General features: G+C 45.1%; 1 protein-coding gene across 1 annotated transcript in view; it reads left to right on the top strand.

Annotated features, from left to right (window-relative positions):
- ece2a (endothelin converting enzyme 2a) overlaps positions 1–16,808 on the top strand; it is a 49,619-nt gene that overhangs the window by 8,834 nt on the left and 23,977 nt on the right. The gene's annotated exons all lie outside the window — the stretch shown is intronic.

Below are 16,808 nucleotides of genomic sequence, written 5' to 3'. Positions count from 1 at the left end.
ACTTAGCTGGACCGTGTTGGTGATGGTCATCTCATACGCACAAATATTTACATACAGTCTTCACACCCCCAAACACACACACACACACACACACACACATGCATTATTGTGTTGCTGTTGGATAAAATGTTGTAAAACTCTACGGATACAACGGCGTCACCCAAAGGTTTTTTGGTGCTTGTCTCTGAAAGAAAGAAAGCGAGAGAATTTGAAAGCGCTTGATCGGGGTGCTCGTCGGGGGGAGACGGATAGGTGCTGCGCTCAATGAGTCCCAATGGCGTCATTACAGCATCAGCACATGGCTGTGTGCAGGGAAAGCCCCGCCAACGACCCAATCGCAGCGGTGGGCGTGCGTCATCGATGTGCCAATGCGTTTAAACCTCTGCAGTGACGCACTGTTCTTGCCACCCTTCTGTGGTAATGTAGAGTTATGGACTATAATCGCTAGTGAGTGAGTGAGTGTGTGTGTGTGTGTGTGTGTGTGTGTGTGTGTGTGTGTGTGTGTGTGTGTGTGTGGGGGGGGGGGGGGGGGGGTGTAGGGGTGTGGGGGTTCAGTAGAGTGAGCATGTACAGCAGACCGCTCGCGTTTGCTCGTGTCTCTGAAGTAGCAGACAGTTCCCTGAGGTGTTAACAGTCTCCTGGGGAGTGTAATGCTCAATAACATATTGAGCATTGGCCTTCACCGCATATTTACATCGCATAGCAGGATAGCCACAGATGTTGTTAATGACCTATTTAGAATTACAGTGTGAAGCCCATTGCGCGGCCCAGCCACCTCAGAATTATGACCGAATTCACACCAGAACCTTCTACATATGTCTCTGGATTCCCTCACCATCCTGCAGCCAAGTTGTTTAACAGCTTTTATTTTTATTTTTTTCCCTGCGAGATTGTTTGTCCATTCCCATTTTCAGGGGAGAGCTCTGTCTTTGTGCGACACTGTCCTCCAGAACTCTTGCATAATACCGCGCAGGCAAACGGGCTCACACCTCCACCTCTGCATCGCCGCGTCTGTCCGCCTCGCCCCCACCCGTGTGTGTGTCCGTCCGTGGGTGCGTCTGCCCGTTTGTGCCCCTTCCCCCACTGGTCTGTTTTGAAGGGCATCGCTGTCCACCGACGTAGCGACCGCCAACCGCCTTTTGGCCCCGCTGTCGTTGTGCTTTCTAAGGTGACAGATTTACTCCCACAGCCTTTGTTTGTTTGCCTGGTGCCAATTCTCGGTCTGCTGCCTCCCTCCGTGTGTGTGTGTGTGTGTGTGTGTGTGTGTGTGTCGACACAACACGGCAGCAGTGCTTCATCTGTGCTTCACTTTCAGGCTGCTCGTGCATCGTTTCTCTGCATCTCTGACTTCACACACACAGGGTTTAGCTCGACTCCATGGTGATGTTCTTATATAATTCTCCCTTTGCCTTCTCCCGTGTCACAGAACACACACACACACACACACACACCCTTATTCTGGAATCTCTGTGTGTGTAGGAGAGCTTCTCTTGTCAGATATTTGGATTCACAGTTTTACGGTTCCTATTTGGCAGCCTTTTCTTTCCGTTGGCGTCACAGCTCTGCGTGTTGTGCTTTGTGCTGACAATCAGGTGGTTTAAGAAACAAAACAAAACGGTGGTGTTGTTGTTTTGAAGTGCAGCAGCAATTTCTCCACATCCATAGCAGGGATGTTATTGTGTTCCTGTTTTTGTTGATCCTCTAAGGCTTTCTTCACTGTGTTTTATTAGTTTTAATTTCAGTCACATCAACCTGAGCACAATTCCTCACACTGTGTGATGCAGTGTCGTAATTCTTTAATCTGAACAGATGTCCCTGCTGATGGAGATATGGCAGGCTGACATTAAGGTAGTAATCATATGATTGCCTGGCTGCATTATAACTAATATCAAAATGTAAACACAGCAGATAGTCCCCTGAACATTCACCCTGTGAATCACCATAGTGATAAGGAGAGTCCCTGAGGAAACACCAGACCTGCTGAATCTAATCTTTTATACAATTCTGACTAAACTAAAACCAAACCGTGAGCAACAGTGTATTCGGTCAGTGATGACGCAGGCCTGGCAGCGTCTAATCAGTGGACATAATCTAATCAACGTATTCAGTTTCACGAGTGTCCGACATAACGAAGGTCAAAGACACCATGCGCCGGGCTGCTTCTGGTTACATAAGAACGTTTTTATTTTCTGAAACCTGATTGATGATGGAGGTCTCCTATTGCATTCTCTAACTTAGCATTTAACTAAGTGTATGCTGCTTCAGCCGGTTGGTGTTTTTTATTGGTATCCTGCTGTGATCTTTATTGGTGAATACATCTCCCGCAGTTCTTACAACGTTGGTCGGACCCTGGAATTTATTGGTCAGCATTCACAAAGTTAAATAAAATGGAATAAAGATCTACGTAAGTAGCGGTTCAACTTACATAGAGCCCTCCCCTTCAGGGCATCCGCTCTGCACATTTTCTGTATGTCTTACTGTGGGTGTTGTTGCTCGGATGAACTGCCCCAGAAGAGCGAATGAGCGTGTTCAAGGAGCACAGCGAGGGCGAGATGAGGTACGTGTGTGAGAGAGATTGAATTGATTACTGGTGGAAACTGACGGCGGATCGCTGAAAGCCACCTGTCCCCTCGGTCCCATCTCTGCACATCGCTGGCTGCGACCGGCCTGAACCTGCTCTGCGTGCTGCTGGGCCTGCGCTTTGCCACTAGCGGGCTATTCTTTTTAAGAAGCAGTATGTATTTTGCCCTTTTCCAACGTCATAATGGCATATTTGTTATACAACACCACGCATTTCTAATTCCTATTCGGTAAGTTCATCATGGTTTCTACCGCAATATACTAATTGCAATGTTAAAATGTATTAAAAATAGTCTGCAGAAATAATAGCTGCACCATTTTTGACGATAAAAGAAATAGTTCCAGCCTCTTTTTTTGCTGGACAGCTTCTGGTTGTTGGTTGGTTGACACAACGAGCCGTTTCAATGTCTTAATTTACAGTTTTGGGGAAATTATTAATTGGTAAATAATGATTTTTTTTTGATAAATCAAGTGATTAAAGGGAACAAAGGGAAGGATAATTGGACTTCCTTTATAATGGGAAGGATTCATTATAGCTCTCCTCACCTCTCTTATTGTATCTCAGAGGGAGAGAGTCAACACAAACAAAAGTCAGAATCTAGAACCAGAGGTGTCAATTTCCCTTTTTAAAGTGGAAGATAATAATCAAAGGGGCCAGGAAACAAACATTGAACCTCCTCTTTTATTTGCCATTTCTTTTCATCCTTCATTTAAGCTGTTAACTAGGAACATGTACGCAGGAAGAAGCTGCCCTGCTCTCTAGTGTCGGCCTCTTAAAGTTACATGGTCGACTGCGGCTGAATTCAGGCAGGACGTTACAAACGGATAGTGGAGCAGTGGTGAGAAGTCTCACGTTTGGATGGAGGATTATCTCGTCCAGTGGTGCTAGGATCAGCTAGCGCCATTAGAGCATAACAAACAACTGTGTGTGTTTGCATGGCCTATATTAGCCTGTACAGGGGATAAGAGAGCAGATGGTCTGCAATGGTGAGTAATGCTATGAGTGCTTAACACACACGCACACGCGCTCACACACACACACACACAGGCAGAGACACACACACATAAAATAAAGAGAAAGGACGAGACAAACCCAATGTTATTTTGTTCTTTAATTCAAGGCAGTATTCAAAAACAATCCCTGCAATCCCTCCACTAATAACGTTTGTGGGGGGGGACTGAGAATAAACCCAAACCTCGTTTGCAGAGTTAGTTTTTGGCTGGCTGTTGCCATGGCTACCTAGCAGCCAAGACAGTATTTCATTAAAAATCATTCATTTTATTGTGGGTTTGTAATAAGAAGGTGGTGGTGTTGTTTGTGTGACTACGGCTGTACAATCTGCTGTATGCTGTGTTTCATATGCTGCATGTGTATGTTGTGCTGATACCAGTGTGATGGGGATGACTCAACACTGGTAAAGTAAGCAAACTTTCTCCCAAGCATATAAAACGTGTGCTAATTATTGAAACAATGTGTTTTTTAATCTCAGATCATATCCCTATTGTCATTTTTTTCAGATTTTAGTTTGACAAAAGCAGACATCTAGCCGTCAAAGCTTCATTTGGCCCATTTTAAAAGAATATCGTAGAATGGGTCCTAAATATGTCAAAGCTACATACGTGTTATCGCGCTAAAAGACTGAAGGCTAAAGCTGCATGTCCCGACCACAAGTACCCGTTTTTCTTTTTACCACACTTCCTTTTAATCTTGTGGATGAGATACAAGAAAAGAAAAGAAACTACATAATTATCACATTGAATCCTCATTGAAATTATGAAGAAGAAATCTGAATATCATCCTGTCCTTTCTTCTGATATAACCTGATCAAACTGCATATATTTAATGCTTGTTCTTAATTTTACAACTATTCGCTCCACTTCCACGGTCAACGTACCTGTTCATGAAAAGGAGGAGAAAAGAAAAAAAGACGAAAAGGAACGAAGAAAGATCGAGAGAAAAGAGAGAGTTGAGCTGCAGATTTTCACAAATCCTACTACTGGGAGTCTATCCAGACCTGGTGTTCCCATGCAGATTAAATCCACATTCAGAATCCACATATTTAAAGTGTGTCGCCCCGCACACACAATCCCAAAGCAGGATGAGTGTCCAGACACATGGCCTCTTTCAGATGGCTGTGGCTTCCCTATTTGCTGTGCTGGTCATATATGCTTTGATTATGAATGCTGTTTGTGAAGCTGCGTGAAGGAGTTCGATCCGTTTGCTAACGAGTCTCCATTACATTTATTAGACACTGACACATCCACCACGTCATCTCTTTATTTCTTTTCCCCCCCATGTCTTCTCCCCTTGGAGTCTACTCTGACTTATTTGTCTTCACTTCCTTCAAGTACTGTTGATGTCCCATCACCTGTCCTTATTCCTAATTCGGCTCTGTTTACAGCTTCTTTCTCCTTCTCAAATTTGCTGCTGCCTCCTTTTCTGTGTTCTAGGTACCACATAGGGGAAGAAGATGTTCTCATCTGTACAATTGCGTCACACAAGTCTTATTTTGTTGTTGTGTATATGTCTTTTTTTGTGTGTGTTATATTTTTTATGTGTTTGTGTTCACGTGACTTTCTCACCCCTCTCATTAGGCATGTTTTTGTAAGCATGCAACCTCTGCAGTCAGTCTAACTCATTTTCATCTTCAGGAGCTGACATCTGGTCAGCCCGTCCTCTCCTCCTCTGTTTTACTCCTCCCTCTCTCATCCCCTCATCATCTCATCTCTATCATGATTACACTTTGCCTCGCTGACCTGCGATGATGTAACTACTTTTTGGCAGCAGACGTAACCACTGTGAAGCATTATATCCTCCCGTCTTTCTGAGAACCAGCCCCCTCTCTGTCTCTGCCTCACACTTACCATTTTTATAAGGCCTTAATCTTGTTCATAATGCATTTCCCTGCAATGGCTCAATGAGGGTTAAGGGCGGAGTGAATGAGTCTGCTGAGGAGAGACCATTTGGGAATATCAGAAGATATGATGTCCCAGTTGTAAGAACAAAAAAAAGAAGGGAGATGTTCTGTAGATTATGGGTGTTTCTTCCCGTAAGTAATGAGTAGAACGATGGTGGTTAATAGCACTTGGCAGCCTTTTGGCTTTGGCCATTTGGAGCGTCAAACATTGTTATTTCCCCAGGCGTCATTTTCTAAGTTATATTTAGGAGCATTCTTTCCGTCTGCTGGCTGCGTTGGCTTACTATTTCAAATTACGCTGCGACGTTTATCTGTGTGAGAGAAGCGAGTGACCAATCAGTACTCGGTATGCAGGTAAGGGGGGGGTATTAATTCATACCTTACCGAAAATGAAGACGAGTGTGGATGAGTTGAACACAGCTGTTCGGTTTTACACACACACAGAAATATCATAAATTCTGCGATCTTCCATCTTCACTGCTCCTGATAACTGCTAATGCAGCTTGAACATCGTGGGGGCAGATGGATCACGTGCCTAGTAGTCGGCCACGAAATATCAGATTATTGTTTTTGTGTACTGGGTTGAAAACATTTTCAAGGAGTTTTGTTTTCATCACCCAGACAAGTCCAGCGCTATTGACGTAAAGTGACGATCAACGGTTTATAGGTTAAGTCCCATCCGAGACAGTATCCACTCTCTGTCATTCATGTACAAGCAGCATATGCTCAGATCATTTGGATCTGACTGTCATGGACTGCAGGACAGGCCTTGGCCCGATGCAACACGTAATCTTTGCCCTTTTATTCATGCAGGGAGGAAATTGTATGCCATTTCAGCTGTTCATCTGTTAATACTGACTTTAATCTGCTCCTAGTATTGTGTGTGTGTGTGTGTGTGTGTGTGTGTGTTTATGCTCTTGTAAGTATATGTTTGTTGAGGGCATGGTGAGTCAGGAGGGGAGGGGCAGCTGCCATGATCTGTGTAGAAGAGGACCGGTTTTCATAAAGTAAAGCTGTTTCATCTGCAGAGGAATAACTACTTGAAATGTGTGCTTTATGATGAAGGGATAAGTACTTCAAACATACAGATTTGAAAAATGTTCAACAATACAACAAGAACTGTTTGTTCGATTCTTACCTGCATATGCAAAATGCATTGTCATTGTGGAAATGCTGATGTTGGCATTGCTAGAGTACAACCTCGCAGCTTGAAGCATGGCTCCATCCGCCTGATCTGTGTTTGTATGAGTGAAGTTTATGATTCATGCAAATTATTATGCCCAATTTCTGGAATTACAAGAAAACAAATAAACAGTTTTTAAAACGATATGAGTGACCCTTTGCTAAGACCCCCCTCCCCCGCTGCTACTCTCTCAAGCTATCAGTTACCATGGAGCCCACACTGTCACTAACTGCTCCTTGAAGAAATCTTCTCTTGGGATTTCACAGAGAAGCAGAGGAATGAGTCACCATGTGCGTTTTCAGGATAAATATTAGATGTCAAACTGATTTGGCGGTGAAGACAGGCTAAGATAGGCGTCAAATCCTAGAGATCACACTGCTCCTTACCATCTCATCTAGTGGTGATCGAGACTAGTGAGGAACAGGTTCCTGTATATCAAGATAGGTCTTTACTCATTGTTTCACATTCTAGCTTAAAAGTTGTCAACCTGACAGATCAACCCGTAACCAATAAACGTGTTGTGTTGGTACCTGCAGGTAGATGGGCACGCAGGTCATTCATTTCAATCAGCATGACAGGTTTATTATTGTCCTTTCAAAAGCCACAGATACCAGATTCGAGTCTCTTTTTTTGATAGAGCATTTGATGTATTTGATTGCTGTCGGGATGTTTAGAGAATTTCAAATATCAAATATCATACACACATTACCCACCGAAGCTTTAAACAGTCCAAGGCAAGGTCGTGAAATGTGCAATTGCTGCTACATTTATTTATCAATCACAAATCTAGTCGCAAAATGGCAATTCAATTTAACCAGCAAAAGTAACTGACACATTGCTCTTTTAAAGTTACACTTTCACGCCAACTATGGGTTGGTGGTTGGTGTGTTAGTCTATTTTCTTTTAATGCAGGTTGAGTATACAAATATTTAGTTTCAGGAAAAGAGTACTTAACAGTGGAACCCCTCCTGTAACCCTGTGTGTGTGTGTGTGTGTGTGTGTGTGAGACAGGCAGTGGTAGCAGTGGGAGTGCGCGTCGAGAGGCTGGAGCTTTACTGGCTCTCATCAAGTATGCAGTTGGAGTCGACGTTGCAGCAGAGATGCCTCATCAAGGAAGCAGGGGAGAGAGAGAGAGGAGAGAGAGAGAGAGAGAGAGACACGTCATGCCACCCGCTCTCTTCCAGCCTCTCCTCTTTATCGTCGCACTATGCAATTACTCCTTTTCACACTTTTCTATGTCAGCCTGCTCTTCTTCCGCATCGCTTTCCCTTTGACTGCCCACCCCACCCATTAGATTCCTGCGCGCTCATCCTCATTCATGGCCCCAGCCATTCACGTCCCTCGTCCTCGATTTCCAACAAATTGAGTTTCATTCATACCCCTCTCTCTAAATCCCTTGCAACACCGAAGGAGGGCTCTTAACACCGCAGGTAGCCCGACAGCACCACAGATATGACTACCGTGACATGTGACAGCTCCTCTGGCGGTTCCTGTTCACATGACCATATAAGCACTTCCTCCTTCCTTTCCGGAGTGACATCACAGTGTTGATTTGAGCAGTTAAAGGAGGCACAAGTGAAAGGTCACAGACAGGTGGGATTGGATGAAGCGTAAAAGGAGCCCGTTGGCCATAACTTCTGCATCTCACACACACACACAGTCACTCAGTCTCCTCACGTCCTTCTTCTCACCTCTTTCAGTACTTGTTTCTTGCCTTTCTCATGAGAGAAGAACACCCAGTTCCTGCCAAACAGGAAGTGGTAATGATTCAGTGAGAGCAGACTATCAAGTGCGTGTTTGTCATCTTGTTAAGTCCAGTACGGTCCAGCTCTTAGTCACTCGGGCAGCAGATGCTTGCAGCGCAACCTTCCTCTCCCTGTGCCCTTGTAAGCGTATGCAGATGACTAAATAAATGATAGTTTCCTTACGATGGATCAGACGAGCATCTGGAACATCAAAGTGTGCCTGTGTTTGCCCGTCGGAGAGCGATGGAGAGTAGAGATGAAGCATTGGCATATTGCATGTATCAGCACACCAGAGGAGGGGGATGAAAAATGCAGCATTAATCACCATCTTCATCCACCAGCCTGTCTCAGAGGCTGACTCACTCTTCATTAGCGGCTTCACTGCTGTCAGCTGCTCGCTGGTGGCCCAAAAGCAGACTGCCAATTAAACTCTCGGGTCAGGACAAACTGCAGCCACTATTTTGGCGCACCTGTTGGAAGCAATGGGAGAAAGCCTGCCATCCTGAAAGGAGTGATACAACGCTACGCCTTCTTTTTTAAAGCACATTTTATACGATGTGGGACAACGTGGACCCCTTGCTCCTCTCTTATTACGGAGGCAAACGGCAGGTTTGGCCTTAGCTAGCTTGAACATATGAAGGGGGGGGGTTATCAATACATGTAATTTAATGAGTTCATGCCCTGTTGCATTAAAGAAAGACTTAATACAGTGTACATTTTAACACACTATTTCCCCCAGCTAAAAACACAAACGTGCTCATTGAAGGAGTTGTCCTTCATATCAAGTTGTTTGACTAAGAGCCGACAACCTTCATAGCTACAGAGTGTGCGTGTGTGTACGCATGAGTGGGGCCCCTGTTTGAACAAACTGGATGCATAAACAAACTGGCATTTGGTGATCAGCTGTAGCAAAGTCACTCAATGACATTGTCCAGCTTACGCCTCTAGAGCAGGGCTGTCAAACTCATTTCAGGTTCGGGCCACATACTGCCCACCTGGACCTGAACCAGACCATTGAAATCCGAAGGGCGGGGTGGCACTGGCGATCCGACCGCCGACCGGTGCGGCAAAGTCGTCCACACTCGCGGGTTAAAGCCCATGCGCACTTTTTAGATTTAGTGATTTAGGGGGCACATGGTGTTTCAGGGCCAAAGGTGAAACGGCTGTCCAAGTTTCTGTCAGCGAGTCTGATTCTGACTAATCTTCAGATTAGACGGTGACACAACGACACTGCAGAGAGACAAGTGATTTCCTCCTGCAGGGATCAATATGCTTGGTCAGCCATAAAGCTCCCCCTCTGGGCTCATCTGTACCACCTGATCCATATGCACAATCACTCCAAGGTCAGGCAACAGAGCCATTTACATATAAGCGCCGGCACCTTGAACTGACAAACTCTCCTGCCAACCAGGCAGAAAATTAACCCGTCTAGTTTGAGCCTGTGTGTGTGTGTGTGTGTGTGTGTTTGGGCTTTACAGGCAGGGAGAGGAGGGCTCATAGTGAATGTGTGTGTCTTTAAAAACCTGAGAATACCTGTGCCTTTTCTGCCATTTTTCTTTGGTCCCAGACGTGGTCCTGGTAGGTGGCTAATTGAGAATGCCTGTACTGCTGTTACATCCTCTTCCCTCCTACACACACTAATGTATGTGTTTGTTTGTTCTTGTTCCCAGCACGTGTCAGAATATCCACCAACACAACCCTATCGGGGACACTGAAATTTCTATGGGGGGTTTTGGCCTCGTTTAAATCTTGCCTGACAAAAATGTAGAGAAAAGGCAGAAACCGGTAGTTTTCATAAGCAGTAAAATGTTGTTTTAACATCTTTCTCTTGCTAACTGCATGGAATCGCTGCTGAATATTTGTCAGCTGGTCTCATTTCACACACTATCTGCCTCATGTTATAGTTGCACACAATGTGGTAGTGGGGTGGTAAACATTTGGAGAAACCACTAAAGCTGCTTTCTCTAACTTCCTCCACGGACTTTTAGGTTTGTGATCTCAACTGTTCTTGTTGCTGTTCGAGAGTGTTTCCAGATCACAGTACAGGTGTGAGGGATTAATTGCAGATTAAAGGGAGCAGAGACAATTATTCCTGTGAACCTGATTGCACACACACAGACACACACACACACGTTTCCACATGTTTTCTTGTTGAGTGATGACCTCCCTCTGTGCTGCAACACAGTGAGTGACATTAGATTTAAACACCGTCAGTCAAAGCGAACTTTACAATTTGTGGTTACTCAAAGACATGCACATCATATCTTGCTAGAATAGCTTGACGGAAATATAAATATTTGTTCCTCTGCCTCTGACTCAGTCGGGCTATAATGAATGTCAAGGGGAGCGAGGGGGGGAAGCTGTTGACAGGCCGAGCTGCTAACACAACTGTGCAGGCATACCGTCCTGGAGCAGCTTCTCCAGGTCTCCTAGCTCATGTGGGTATAGTATATCCTGACAGAGGCTGTAACTATATGAATGTTTCCACTGCAGTAATAAAACCGCAATCTAAAACATATTAAGAGAGAGAGCGAGAGAGAGAGAGACGTTTTGAGGCTCTTCCCACGGAGCCTTTGAGGGCTTGAGGTCTCACATTTAATGCAAACATTCCAACAAGTCCACATTTCTGCCCACTTTTCCCGATAGGATTGCCCACAATTCACAGCGCTGTGATTTGAACGTGACCATTCCAATCCCCGTGCTACAAAACCTTTTAGTGTTTAGTTAGAAACAAGTTAATTATGTCCCCACAGGTAGTATGTCAAATGAGGATGGTGCTCATCTTTTTCATCTCTAATTAGTCATCCATCTGTAACAAAGGAGTGAAGTGATGGGGATTGTACTTTGACACAGTTACTATTTGGGGGGGGGGGTTAATTGATCTTATGAGAGTAGTGTCGAACCACTTCATTGGGATGGAAACTGTCTAAATATCTGCTATTGGAAATAGCTGCTATTATAGCTTCATGGTGCCATTTTTGGGGTGATTTAAGATTGGAGATGGGTGAGAATGTTTTGTTTTTGTTTCTGTCAGTCACAGGTGACATCATCCTTTTACAAGGAGCTGTCCTGTGTGTGTGTGTGTGTGTGTGTGCGTGCGCCCTCACAAGTTCTTCAGTTACACGGCGAGATCAGATTGCATAATTTGGTCTCTCTCTCTCTCTCTCTCTGTCCATCTGTCTTTCTTTCACTCCCAGTTCTTAGTCACCTCGGTAGCTCTCATCTCGCACATTTCGTCTGCCCGCTGCACAGTCATCATGTTCGTGCTCTGTCCATCGGTCCACCGCAGCTTATTCTTTACTTTTTCTTGTTTTCTGACCTGTCGTTCAACCTCGCAGAGGACAGAGTTTTTTTTGGGAAGTTTAAAGCGCAACGGCTTCCAATGCTCCAAAGTGAATGCAGCAAATCCTTAACTCTTGGCAGTATGTACACTTTTGCAGGGAATGAACAATGCTTAGGTAACATAAAAGAGGTGGTTAGCTTTCAATAACGGTTAGTTCATGCCAAAACAATAGCAAAGATGACACTCCTCTCCTCTCTTTGCCACTTATTAAGCCCTCCTTCCTCGTGCCTGCTGGTGTTTGTGGGTCTGAGAGCAGCTTTCGGCTCATTGCCACAGCACAGAGGCATACTCATACAATGGAGTCCTTCCAAAATCCTCCATCACATATACTCACACACGCAGGCTCCCACTGCATCAAACCCACTGTCACGGGCACACATTTAATTATTCAGTCACTAATTATCTCGCACACCCGGTTACGTAAGGTTTCTTTTGTGAGGTGAGGGAAGAAGAGGCTTGTAAGGAGTACTTGCCGGAAGAGCTTTTGTGTGAATTTCACCTGCTGATGCAACATCTCTGCAGCATCTGAAACTGTTGGAATGACATCGAAATGAAAAAGATCTATTTCTAGTTTAGATGCAAAGACAAGATCAATAAGATTGATTTTCTTTAAATATCCTTTCGTCGCTGTAGATGATTGCTACCTGTTGATGTGGGAAATCTATTTTTGTTTACCTCCCTTTTCTTTTCAATTCATTTTGACCTTCTATCACTCTTCTTTAGTTTTATATCTCCTCTGGTTTCTTAATCTTCCTCCATTCTTTTCTACCTCTCCCCCCTCCCTTCCATCCTGAATCCTCTCTGCTCACATCCCTCTGCCTGTGAGGCACAACTCTTTCATTTTCAGCACAAAATGTTCATTTATAATCCGGAACTAAACCGTGCAACACCACAAGTGACTTGTGAGGTGAGACTGTCAGGAGGCCTCTATTTGTGCTGTTCATCATATGTCACCCACTAAAAACGAACGACTTTATATACTTTTATCTGGTGGCTGTTTGAACATGTCATTGATGAACAATGTCATCAATGTCAACCCTCACTTTTTAAAAGATAACACCCCACGTTCCTGCATCTGCCCGAGGGCTGCGCCTCCACTCACACCCAGCCACGTGACTATTGTGCATGTGCGCACACAGAAACAAACAGTGCACTTTTTTCATTCGTTGACATTACAGTGGTTTGCGTCTGAACCCCTGTGGAGCGTCATTGTGGCATGGGTTAACACCTTTCATTAGCAACGGCCACAGCCCCCCATCCTTAATGTGTCTAAACATGGGATGTGACTTTGTACCCGGCATGCCTCCGACATCATGGAGTTTCCACTGCTGCGCTCTTCTCATCCCAGAGATAGCAGCTTTGATATTTCACACCGCTTGCTCGCTCGCAGGGGTTCCCCACCCACCACCCCTCCTGACCATAGATGGACTCTGGAGAGAGTTCATCTGATAGCCCAAAGGTCAAATCCACAAAACCGTTCATGCTGTGTGAAAGTTAAGGAGTGTGACTGTAAACTAATGCAATTACCATACAGGGATCTTAAATCTTAGCGGACATGTTTTGGGAGCTCCTGCTGTGTTCCAAATATTGATGGGATTGCACCATTTCTGCCGCATTTCTGAACAAAGTACCAATGGAAAAGTTAATAGTCTCCTGGATCAGTACTTTTTAGATGGGAAAACAAGCTTATGCAACCGTTTGATGTAATTATAAAGGTACACTTCTGGGTTTACATTTACCAGTCTGATGTAACACAATGCGATACGCCTGTGCTATAAATGAGGTTAAGCACCCACATACACAGCCAGCTTGATGTTTATTCTAGCAAAGTGTTGAATCGGGTTATTCCTCATGGAAAATTTCAGAAACACCAGCGGGTGTGGGTTCATCTTCTCAAACATTTGGATCTTAGGAGTTTGGACTTTTGCTTTCACAATCATTTCTGTTTTCAATTCATATGATATGGATGTATAGCTTGATACCCCTTCCCTACGTTGGGATAAATGCATTTCAACAGTACTATTTGGGCACTTTCTTCTGTTTTGTTGACCTTTTTCCTGGAGCTTTGTAAGTCAACTGTGAACGAGCAGCAGAGGAATGCTGCGTTATTTCAATGGCTGGGGCTTCCTTTCCTGGGAGATACTCTGTGTCCTGAATACAGGAGGTCTCTCTCCGGTCAATCCTGCAACCTGATACCATTGTTGGAACGAGCATCTCTGGGTCTGCAGGAAGGAGCCACTTCCATGTTTGGCCAACACTCCCCCTCAGCGCTAGCAGCTGGTTTTTGTCTTGTTTGTGTATAAATGGACACGGAGACACGGCTCACAAACACAAACGGTTGACACAGTCACAGCAGATGATTGATGTTCACCACAATTTATTTTTGCAGATTTGTCCTGAGCGGAATGATACTTTATAAGACCAGTACTTAAACTTTCCATTGCACACACATGCACGCTCACACAGCCAGCAGAACGACATGACACCTCTAACTTTAGTCTCCTTCTGTGCCGCTCTGGATAATCCAGTGAGGATGCGCTACCAGGACGTCTCGCTATCTTGCCTCTAGCTGGAAGAGAAAACAGAATGCGGCCCTAGTTTGTCCCGGACCGGCAAAGTATCCACAATGAACCCTTATCAGATGAGTGTGTGTTGTACGTACACTGTAGGACCTCCCTGTATACAAGCACACACTTACACAATGCCAGCATAATGTGTTTGTGTGCAGGTTGATTTTGAGTGTGTTTTTCTGTGTGAAGGTCAGAGGTTGTGGGGTTGAGGGGCGAGGGGGGGGGGCTGCACCAGCTGATGTCACGACCCAAAATAAGAGTAGTGTGCTTGATGACAGCCTGGCAACTATAATTGTCGTGACAACCCTCAGGGAATGAGCTGTCATTTGACTTCTTCCCCCGGGAACCGAGGCCAATGGAAAAATGAAGCACTTATTCACACACCCTCACCAACACCAGACACACGTAGCTGGGCCAGCGAGGGGAACCCTTCGGTAACATGTCTGGCATGCTTGCGGATTTGAAAGGGGGGGGGGTTCAGGAGGAATTTAACACACAACAGACCTGAGCACGAAACTGACCACAGACCCTCATCACCTCCCTTCTGGACGCTGTCCGTGTTTCCGTTCCATCCGGGAACCTCGTCTCCACTTTTTATGTCGTTTCTGACCCTTTTGTGAGAGAAGAATGATCTTCTGTGTGCCTATGAATCTTGTCTTGTTTGTCAGCCTGCCTTTCGTTCTTTCAATGTGTAGTTTACAAAGCTGATGCTTGTTTTTGGAGTACGTGAATTAAAATGAAGGTTCAAAGAAATCTGTTGATTCCTTGAAATTCAATGTTCTCTCATCTTCCTTCCATCCATACACGCAGCGCTGAGATATCTTCTGTCTTGTTTTGGAGCCAAGGTCCAGGGATAGCTATCACGGGACCTCCAGCGCTCTGACGTCTACAGCGCACATTCCCCCCCCCCCCCCCCCCCATACACACACACACACCAGTTTGCATGCACTCACAGCCAACACACTCTATCATTTTTCCAGTGTATTTGGAACATGCTTGTCTTGCTGTACGATGTTCTGCTTTTCCTCCTGCTGGTGTTTCTTTTCTCGTTTTCACTTTAAAGACTTGTGTGTTTATGGTTATTCATGCATGTCTGTGTGTGTGTGTGTGTGCTAGACATATACCTCTTATTACAAGACAATAACGTACAAGAATTGAGTTAAAGGTGTGTTAGGCTGCCAACTGAGTTACTCATACAGACATGCACACCTACATGCACACACACACACACACCTACATGTGCACAGCAATAATTAGTTGGAGCAGTTAGGTGATAACAAGCGCCAGCCACACGTTTCCAGCTGAGGTGCCGGTGCCAACGTGTTGCCGGAAATCACAGCCCCACCCCCTCACATCACGCTCTACACCCTCCCCAGGAGCATACCCTTAAACACAGAAGTACACACACACACACACACACAGACTGGCGTTAGTACAAGATAACGTGCATTTCCTCGACCGACAAACGTGAAGTTGAAAGTGAATATGTGCACTAAGATGGAGTGAGTTTTTTCTCCATGTTCTCCTCCATAGTCCTTTCTTTTGCCTGTCTCTTCCTCTTCCTCCTCCTCCCCCTCCTCCTCCTCTTCCTACTCCTCTGTCCAAACAAACTGTGAGTCATCTGATCCAAAGGGTGAAATGCAGCATTCAGGTGATTATTTTCGTCATCTTGCGGTGGTACATGAGGCAATCTTTTCACCTTTCCCATGTCTTCTTTCATCCCCCTCCTCGGCTTCAGTCCTTCTGCCGGAGACAAGCCACAAGTAGATTTCATGCAGTCTGAGGTCATGTCAGAATATGCTTCCTCCCCCCCTGAGTGCACCTTATATGAGATCCCACGTGGTGCTCTGCAGTGGGACATTTGCATCTCCGCTTGCTTGTCATGATTCCCATCATGGTTGAATAGAGACTGTGTGTGCGTTTGTGTGTCATCAATCACAGGAGGTGGTATCAGTCACAACGGTCTTTGTTGCCATGATGGGAAATTGTTGTTTGATCGTTTGTTGTTGCAGTATTGCTCACACCGCTATTTACTAAAAACTGTCACGGTTTGGGTCCTCTTCCTGTCTTATTTTGTAGTTTTCCTGTCTCTCGTGTCTCTGGGTGAGCTTCACTTCCTGTCCTGTCCTGTGATTGCCTGAGTGTTCCCACCTGTGTCCAATCACCTGCACCTCCCTTGTGTATTTAAGCCCCGTGTGCCTGTTGTCCCTGGTCGCGTCATTGTCTTAGTCAGTCATCGTTGGTGCACGTCCTTTGGCTTCTGTTTGGTTTTTGTACTAAATAAAGAGCACATTTTGGAAACTTGTATCCTGCGTTTGAGTCCTGCCTGCCTGCCTTCACCTGCATCAGCGAACCAGTCTGACAAAAAACATGTTGTTGAGTCATCAGAGACATATTGGTGTCCGTCTCTGTTCTTCCTCTCCTGTTTTCCCCCGACCTTCTGTCCTCTCCAAACATGTCTCAGGTTCA

Source organism: Pungitius pungitius, chromosome 15, assembly GCF_949316345.1.
Source record: "Pungitius pungitius chromosome 15, fPunPun2.1, whole genome shotgun sequence".
Taxonomy (NCBI): domain Eukaryota; kingdom Metazoa; phylum Chordata; class Actinopteri; order Perciformes; family Gasterosteidae; genus Pungitius; species Pungitius pungitius.
The sequence above is the reverse complement of the archived record's forward strand: the minus strand, read 5'-3'. Positions and strand labels throughout refer to the sequence as shown.